The sequence below is a fragment of the Poecilia reticulata genome, linkage group LG4 (assembly GCF_000633615.1).
Source record: "Poecilia reticulata strain Guanapo linkage group LG4, Guppy_female_1.0+MT, whole genome shotgun sequence".
In the NCBI taxonomy this organism is placed as follows: Eukaryota; Metazoa; Chordata; class Actinopteri; order Cyprinodontiformes; family Poeciliidae; genus Poecilia; species Poecilia reticulata.
This window is the reverse complement of record NC_024334.1, coordinates 30991481-31000875: the sequence shown is the minus strand read 5'-3', so window position 1 is coordinate 31000875 and position 9395 is coordinate 30991481. Positions and strand designations below refer to the sequence as shown.

The window sequence follows — 9395 nt, the reverse complement described above, 5'->3', positions numbered from 1 at the left end:
ACCACTGCGCATGTCTTGGAGGTCCGCGTGCGAGTAAAGGTGGAGGCGATGGGTGACAGACGTAAGTCACGTTATTGCTTGGATTTTACGGCGCCACCTTAAGTCCCTGAACTTCACATTTTAACGGAAAAAACCCCACAATGCGACTTGGATGTAACGAGTAACGCGACACTTTTGTAGAAATGTAGTGAAGTAGAAAGTACAGATACTTACTGTAAAATGTAGTGGAGTAATAGTAGAAAGTATCTATTATTAAATCTACTTAAGTAAAGTACAGATACACGAAAATTGTACTTAAGTACAGTAACGAAGTACTTGTACTTCGTCACTTCCCACCACTGGTTATAGTGTCTAGTAATCACACACTATTGCATGAGAACACAAGGTGCTAGATTATAAGTCAAGGAAAGTTGTATTCCTTTACTTCCAAAATTGATTTTAATTAAATAGGCCAAATTAATAAATAAGGCTATTTAATAAGGCAATGTTAAATTTTCACAGGATTGTTAAATTTTTTGATACATTCTAATCGTGTTATTTGGTTAGAGGTCAGTAACTTTGTTCTGAATTCAGTTTAAGGGAATTAGTGTTTTCCTGAACAGTAGAAGTTCAGTCCCCTTCTCCTTTTTGCTGGTGCTTCCCTTTTATGTCTGTGTTTCTTTCTAACTTTAGCTGCGTTTCTTTAAATGCTAGGGGTTTAAGAGATGGTATTAAGAGAAAATCAATATTTATTTTTTGTAAAAATACAAAAGCTAACTGCATATTTTTTACAAGAAATGCACTCTATAGAGGCAGATGAGAGCTTCTGGTCTAATCAATGGGGGGTGGTACTAATAAATCTGCTGGTGTTGCTATACTATTTCATAATTTTCAGAATAAGATAAAAACTCATAGGAAAGACAACCAGGGCCACTGGATTATTTGTGTCCTCAAAATGGAATCTAGTTTTCTGATTCTCTGTAACGTCTATGGTTACAACAATGTTGCTCAGAATAAATCCTTAAATCCCGTATCGACTTCTGGCTAATCTCAGACAGTCTGATGCAAAATAGTGTAAATACTGGAATTTCACCAGCACCTTTATCTGATCACTGCCTGGTACAACTCAATATCACAACTCATTTGAAAAAATATCATAACAAAGGTTACTGGGAGTTTAACTCAACCCTGCTTAATGTCGAAAAGTTTAATAACGAAATTCTGGAGCATCTCARTTTAATTTGTAATGATAAAAATCTGAAATCTTACACGGAAAAACGGGAGTTCTTTAAATTTAAAGTCCRCCAAATCTCACTCAAACACAGCAAATTAATGACTTTCCAAAATAAGAAAAAGGAATTAGAAATCATTCAAGAACTTAGTCTCATCTGCTCTAAACCGTTTTTTAATGATGATGACAAACAGCGTAAAAAGATTCTACAGTCTGATTTAGATTATTTTTATATCAAAAAAGGCCAAAGGAGCATATTTGAGGTCCCGAGCTAAGTGGATTGAGGATGGTGAGAAGAGTACTGCGTATTTCTGTAGACTAAAAAAAATTAGACAAGAAAGAAATGCAATAAAATGCTTGCGAATTAATAATGAGGCATGCACAGACTCCACATTAATATCTAAAGAAATTTTTACCTTTTATAGCAATTTATATTSTTCCGCATATAATAACTCAATGGCAGAAACATTTTTTCATTCTATCAAACATTTGATTCCTAAAATTGATGACAGTTATAAGCAGATTTGTGAGGCAGACATCACCATAGAGGAACTGGATAAAGCTCTGGGTGTTTTAAGGCTGTGATGGCTTAACTAGTCATTTTTATAAACATTTTTGGGTTTACATCAGAACCCTTGTGTTTGGGATGCTTACTGAATTGTTAGAAAATGGCTGTTTAACTCACACTATTAAACAAGGTGTCATCACGCTAATTCCTAAACCCGGAAAAGATCCGACTCTTCTTGATCATTTAAGACCTATAACACTATTAAGTAATGATTACAAACTCCTGACACACATTTTTGCCAACAGGTTAAAATCAGGCATATCACAAATGATCTCTGACACTCAATCTGGGTTAATAAAAGGACGCTCTATTCATAATAACATTCGCCTTATTTTGGACTTAATTGATTACAACCACTTAATTGAAAATGAAGGCTTTGTATTATTTTTAGATTTTTATAAAGCCTTTGATATGATAGAACATGAATTTTCAAAGCTTTAGATTTATTTGGGTTTGGAAATAAATGTATTAATGTAATTAAAACATTTTACAAAGAAACAAACAGTTCAGTGTGTCTTTCACATGGGACCTCACAAAGATTTACAGTAGCATCAACAAAGGTATAAAACAAGGTTGTCCAATCTCCCCTTTGCTGTTTATTGCTGCTGCAGAAATGCTTTCCATTTCAATTAAAAACGCTCAGTTTGGTAAATTAACGGTGTTAGGCAAAGAGTTTTCTATTAGTCAGCTGGCTGATGACACAACCATCTTCTTAAATAACCTAAATGAAATTCCCCAAATTCTCAATCTGATTGAATTGTTTTCAAAGGCCTCAGGGCTTAAATTAAATTTAAACAAATGTGAAATTTTACCTCTAAAAGACTGTCCTTTATCTACTGCTTTTAACATTCCTGTAAAATCTAATGTCAAATATCTGGGTKTGCATATTAATAAAAATAAATCTGACTGAGAAAATTTGAATATTTGGGAGAAACTTCAAAAATGTAAAACTCATTTAAATAAATGGACACACCGAGATTTATCTGTTCTGGGAAGAATATTTCTCACCAAAATGGAAAGTATTTCCAGACTTATTAGGAATTCCCAATTCAGCAATCAAATCTATCAATAGGATGAATTTTGACTTTATATGAAAACAGAAAACTCATTATATCAGAAAAGGTAATTTAGTTAAGCAGTTTAAAGATGGAGGACTGCAAGCCATAGAATTTGACAGCATGAACGGCACTTTAAAAATAAACTGGCTTCGGTCTTTTTTAAAAAATCAAAATGATTTATGGTTCCATATTCCAAGTAAAATATTCTCTAATCTAGGCGAAGTTAGTTTTCTTCTTAGATGTGACTTTGACATAAAAAAAATTGCCTGTTAAACTTTTCTTCTTCCACCAGCAAGTTTTATTATATTGGAAATTAATCTATAAACATAACTACAGCCCACACAATACTCCTTTGTGGAATTGCCGTTACATAAAAGTTAATAATAAATCAGTCTTTGCACATAATTGGCTAGAACAAGGTGTTTGGTCTGTGATGCATTTATTAAATAATGGAGGGATTATGTCTTTTGRAGACTTCAGTGTTAAATATAACTTGCAAATAAATAAAAGTGAATTTCAAAAAATTATTAGAGCTATTCCCCCAAATATTTTATGCACAGCTAAATCTTTTTACGAGATCCCTGATTACAGAACCCCTGAGCTACCTGGACTTCTGATTAATGGGCTCAGTGTCACAGATAGTAAACTAAAAAATTCAAAAATTAGGGAATGCTTTACTAGTACTTTATTTCCCTTTATATCAAATCCAAATTTTATATCACATTTCTTTTCAAAGGTTCAAAGGAAAAATAATTAGAACAAATGATTTAAATCTTCCCGTTCCTCCAAAAGCCAAGGAAGTCCACTTCAAAATGTTTCCAGGTGTTTATCCCTCTAAGGAGTTCCTTAGACGCCGATTTGCTATTGATGATAACACTTGTTTACTTTGTGACGGTGATATTGAATCGACTGAACATCTTTTCTATGAATGTGTGTTTTGTAAAGCTTTGTGGGATGATGTGCACTACTGGCTTTTCCCTAAAATTCCTAACTTACCTGAATTTTCTACGAAATACATTGTTTTTGGAATTATGAGAAAAGAAAAGACTTTTGAAAGGCTACTAAATGTAATCATTATTATGGGCAAGTTTTTCATTCACAAATGTCGTTTTCTTAAAGCCAAACCTTCTTTCCCCACTTTTCACAAGGAGCTCTGCCACCTCTTCTCATCTCTAAAATTCATGGACAAACATCAAGATGCAGAACTGGATGATATGATAAACGATCTGGAACTGTTGGAAAACCCCTAGTGGCTTTTTTTTTTGTTCTTTTGCTTTACTCCTTTGTTTCTTTTGTCTGTATGGAAGCAGCCTGGGTCGGCTTCTTCAGGTTCTTTAGATTTGTTTACATCTAATGCTGATACAATGTTTGTTGCATATGATAATAAAAAAAACAAAAAAAAAAAACACATTTGCAGCGTACGCATATGCGACATAGACATATGCAACATCTACATGCAACATAGACCAACGACACATCTACACATATGACTTCTACTTATTTTTGATACAAATGGAACCCCATAGTAAGGCAGCATGGATAAGATAGTTATGTTATGGTCTTCATTCTTCAGTGGAATGCAAGAAGTTTAATATCAAATGGACAGGAATTACAGCATTTTATTGATAAATTAGAAGAAGCTCCAGATGTTATTTAGGTTATTTGTATACAAGAAACTTGGTTAAAACCCCAATTAGATTTTAGAATCTTAAATTATTCTATTAGATTTGATTGGATTGAAGGTAATGGTGGGGGATATGCCTTTTTCATTAGGGAGGGGTTGCCATTTAGAGTAGTTAAAAGAGGAAAAAACGAGTTTTTAATTGTGGAGATTTGGATAAATGCAGATTCATTTATTATAATAAATTATTACAATCCATGTGAGCTGGATAAATTAAAAGAAATTCAGGGACAAAATAGAAATAAAGTTATTTGGTGTGCAGATTTTAATGCCTATAACAGTTTATGGGGAGGGCAGGGAACTGATACAAATGGAGCTGTAATAGAACAACTCTTGGAAGATAATCAATTAGTGTGTATGAATGATGGAAGAGGAACGAGAATAGATGTGCATACAGGAAAATATTCAGCTGTAAATTTAACTCTGGTGTCTAGAGATTTAGTTGGATTATGTGAGTGGGAAATAGAACAAGAAACAACAGTAGGTAGTGATCATTTCAACAAATTTTGTAAAATCCTTATTTCTAAAGAGAAGGAGGTGGTAGAAAGGCAGGAAAGATGGTTATTTGGTAAGGCACAATGGAATACATTAAAAATATATATGTGAGAAATACATGGATGAAGTCAATTTAAATCTAGACATAGAAAGTATAGAGGGAAAGATTATAGAAGTTATATTGAAAGCAGCAAAAATAACAATTCCTGTAAGTAAAGGTCAGAACAAAAAGACACAAGAGTGTAGTGAAGAAATAAGGAAAATAAATAAGCTTTTAGAATATTGAAAACACATTTTAAAAATTTAATTGAATATATAACAAGTCAAGCAGAAGCAAGGAAAGTTATTAAAAAGGCAAAGAAAACAAAATGGAGAGATTTTTGTGATTCAATAGGCAGAACAACTCCTATAGCTATTGTATGGGGAATGATTAAGAAAATGAGGGTAAATAGACATGAGAGAACAAACCCAATTCTAAAACATGAAAAATGAACAGCAGTAACAAATGAAGAGGAAGTAGAAGTAATGGGAAGAACATTTGCAAAGATCCATAGTTCAGATAATTTATCAGAACTGGGGAAATTTAGGAGGGAACAGACAAGAAGGGCAAATGATTTTACTTTAGAAGGTGAAACAACTCCATAGATGTTTATTTTTCTATGCAAGAAATGAAGAAAGCAATATTTAGATCAAAATTAACAGCACCAGGGAAAGATCAGATATGCTATATTATGTTAAAACACTTAGGAAATAAAGCTGAAGAAAAACTTTAAGTTTATAAAACAAGATCTGGGAAGAAGGAAGATTACTTTCCAATTGGAAGGAAGCAATTATTGTGCCAATTATTAAACCTGGAAAGGATCCAACAAACCCTTCAAGTTATAGAGCAATTACACTTACTTCATGTTTAGGAAAGATTATGGAAAGAATGATCACTGATAAGATTACATATTTTGTAGAAAGTAAAGGACTTTTGTCTTTATGTCAAAGTGGATTAAGAAAAGGAAGGAGTATAATGGATCCAGTTGTGTGTTTGGAATCAGATATTAGAAAAGCTCAAATTAATAGGGAAATTGTGGTAGCAGTATTTTTTGATATTGAGAAAGCATATGCCATGGTATGGAAGGATGGGTTGATTATAAAATTATATAAAATGGGTATTACAGGAAGGGCTTATAGTTAGATTAAAGATTTTTTGTTGAATAGAGTTATACAGGTACAGATGGGAGCAACAAGATCCAATAAATATAAAATTGATAATGGAACTCCACAGAGAAGTATTATCAGTCTTTTATTATTTTCAATCATGATTAATGATGTTTTAATAGATGTAGATCAGGATGTCATGCAGTCATTATTTGCTGATGATGGAGCCTTGTGGAGAAAATGGAAAAATGTAATATTAGTGTATGAGAAAATGCAAAATGCTATTAAATCTGTTGAAAATCAGGCCTATAACAGGGGAGTTAAATTTTCAGTAAGTAAAACAAAGACTGTTGGATTCAGTAAGAAGAAAATTGATTTAAAAATGTATGGGGGAAAAAATAGAAAAAGTAAGTAAATTTTGTTTTTCTAAGAATCATATTTGATTCCAAGCTCTTATGGGGTGATCATATAAAGTATATTGAAGGGAAATGTAAAAAAGTTATAAATACAATGATGTGTTTAACAGGATTAGATTGGGCCACAAATAAAATTTATTTTAAAAAGATTTATATTGCCTTGATCAGATCAGTTTTGGATTATGGATGTGTAGTTTATAGGCAGGCTGCGAAAACATTGATTAGTAAATTAGAAGTAATTCAGAATCAAGCTTTGAGATTATGCTGTGCAGCTTTGAAGACATCTCCATCTTTGGCAGTGCAGGTGGAAATGGGGGAGATTCCTTAATTTGCTTTTAAGACAATAGCAAATTATGTTGAAGTATTGGGTGAGTTTTCAGGGGCATAAGGAGGAGAACAATCCAGCAGAAAGAATATTGAGACCTTGCTGGGAGAGTGGAAAAGCTTAAATAGTCTGTTTAGCATGGGCAGCAGATAAATCTGCTAGGGAAATGGGTATACAGGGAAAAAGAGAGTGCTGCGGTGCCTTATCCAATTACACCATTTTGGTTGTTTCCATATGCAAACATTGACTTAGAAGTTTATAAAGAAATACAGGTTAATAAAGATGATAATTGGGTAAATTTTGTAAATGACAGAATTAATGTATAAATCTTTTACAATTATATATACAGATGGTTCAAAAGATTTTGTTTAAAATAAAAAAGAATTTGCTTATGCTATTCCAGAACTAGGTTTATGAAACAAAGAATACAGGATCTGCCCATTTATCAGTAATAACAATTTTTTTGGGAAGAAACAAAGAAAATAGAGTGGAAATGTTAGCAATACTGATGAGCTTACAGTGGGTAGAAGTTCTAATATGTTCAGATTCATTATCATCACTAATGTCTATTTTAAATGTCTCATCTGAAAGTCATATGGAGTTGGTTTAACCTCCAGACTACCAGTAGTTCATTTTTGTCCTCTGTAGAGGATATTTCTAAACTTGAATATCTCCCACCCCCTGCATTCTACTGAATTAATCCTTTTGGTATCTGGAGAGGACATCTAGGGCTTTTCAATGATACCACATGTGAAGAGGTGGGACTTTTGTACGTACCTTTTTCTAATTCATAAAAATGGCATTTATCAGTAATAACACATTTTTTGGGAAGAGACAAAGTAAGTGCATAAAACTTTTTATTACCTTACAAAGACTGTGGGATTAAAAAAAGAAATGGTGATTGGACAATATTTTTTTCCCTGGTAGTCAGGAGGATATGATATTTATGAAATTATATTTAGAATGACACAAGCTCAAATAAAGATTAGGTTTATGTGGATACCTGCTCATAAAGAGAAGGGAATGATATGGCAGATAATTTAGCTAAGGTGTCTTTAAAACAAAGTAGAATGATGAAAATAGCATATGGTAAATCTGAAATAAAATCAATTATTAAGAGCAAATTAAATCTGAATGGCAACAATTTTGGGAGGAAGGAACTAAAGGTTGTAATTTATTTCATAAAAGAAAGTGGGTAATATGGAAATAATTGGAGAAAATTGAAAAGAGCAAGAAGTAATGACAGTATTGTGGCTTGGACATACTGGATTAAATAAAACTTTACATTTGATAGGTAAACATCCAACAGTGTGGTAGGGATATGGAAACATAGAACATGTAATAATTCATTGTGAAAAATATACAGTAAGTAGAGAGAAGTTAAAACAAGAAATTAGAAAATATGATATAGAGACATTAAAACTTAATAAGATATTAATTAAACATAAAGTAAATAAAGCAGTTATTAATTTTTTGAAGGAAACAGGATTTTATATAAGAATTTAGCTTAAAGTGAGGCACTCTGGTCCACACTCCAGCACAGCAGATGGCGATAATACATCTTAACGTTAGATGTCACCCGCCAGTAAAAATGAGAAAGAAGAAGCAGTCAGCTGATGTGCAGGTGACAGACAGACCAGGTAAAGCTGCTGCTTTCCAGCCCTCTAACCTTATTCTGTCTTTGTTTTAAACATTCTCTTTCCTGTTCGTTCTCTCTCAGTTTAGATCCTTTTACAGACAGAAACAATCTGAAAACTAAAACGACAGGCTGACAATCATGTGAGCTGATGGTTGTTCACAGCTTTCGCAGGGATTTATGAATCATGCTTTAAACTGCTCTGATAACCGAAAAACACAAACCGAAGACTTGAAGCGAAACTCCTGTTTATGGAGAAAATGTTTTGTTGCTGCAACGCAGCGAAGATCGTCTGCTGGGCGTTTGAGGAAAGAACCCAGTAGATCTGTTCCTCTGCATGGCTGCTTCCGCAAGGGGACTGTTGGAATATTTAAACGACCCATTTATTATGTCTGCACATACAGGAGCCGTTTTTGCAGTTGAATAATGTTATTTATCATTGATTTTTTATAATTATACCAGCAAACTTTATCTCCATCAAAATCTAGGAAGCGCGCTACTGGGTCAGATCACCTGCTCCAGTCTGATTACTATTCAATAACAATTGGATTATTATTATTATTTTTTTTATGTAATACTTACTTGTGAATTCAAACTCATATTAAAATGTGCCAATATAAAGAAACCGACCAATTACAGACAATCAAATCAAATCAAATCAAATTTTATTTGTATAGCACATTTCAGCAGCAAGGCATTTCAAAGTGCTTTACATAATTAAAATAAAAACAGAAATAAACAGTGAGAAAGAGAGAAATTTAAAAAATAAATAAAAATAAAAAAACAAACTCCCGTTGTCCTTTGCGGAATTTAACTAACTATAGAGGACTCCGCCGTCCTTTAGCAGGGGACGCCGCCGT

General features: G+C 32.9%; 1 protein-coding gene across 1 annotated transcript in view; it reads left to right on the top strand.

The window, feature by feature from the left end:
- Nucleotides 1-8460: 8460 nt before the first annotated feature.
- ctns (cystinosin, lysosomal cystine transporter) overlaps nucleotides 8461-9395 on the top strand; it is a 13164-nt gene continuing 12229 nt past the window's right edge. The window contains exon 1 of the mRNA XM_008408155.1: nucleotides 8461-8539. The gene's annotated coding sequence lies outside the window, so the exon portion shown is untranslated. The remainder of the gene's footprint in view (nucleotides 8540-9395) is intronic.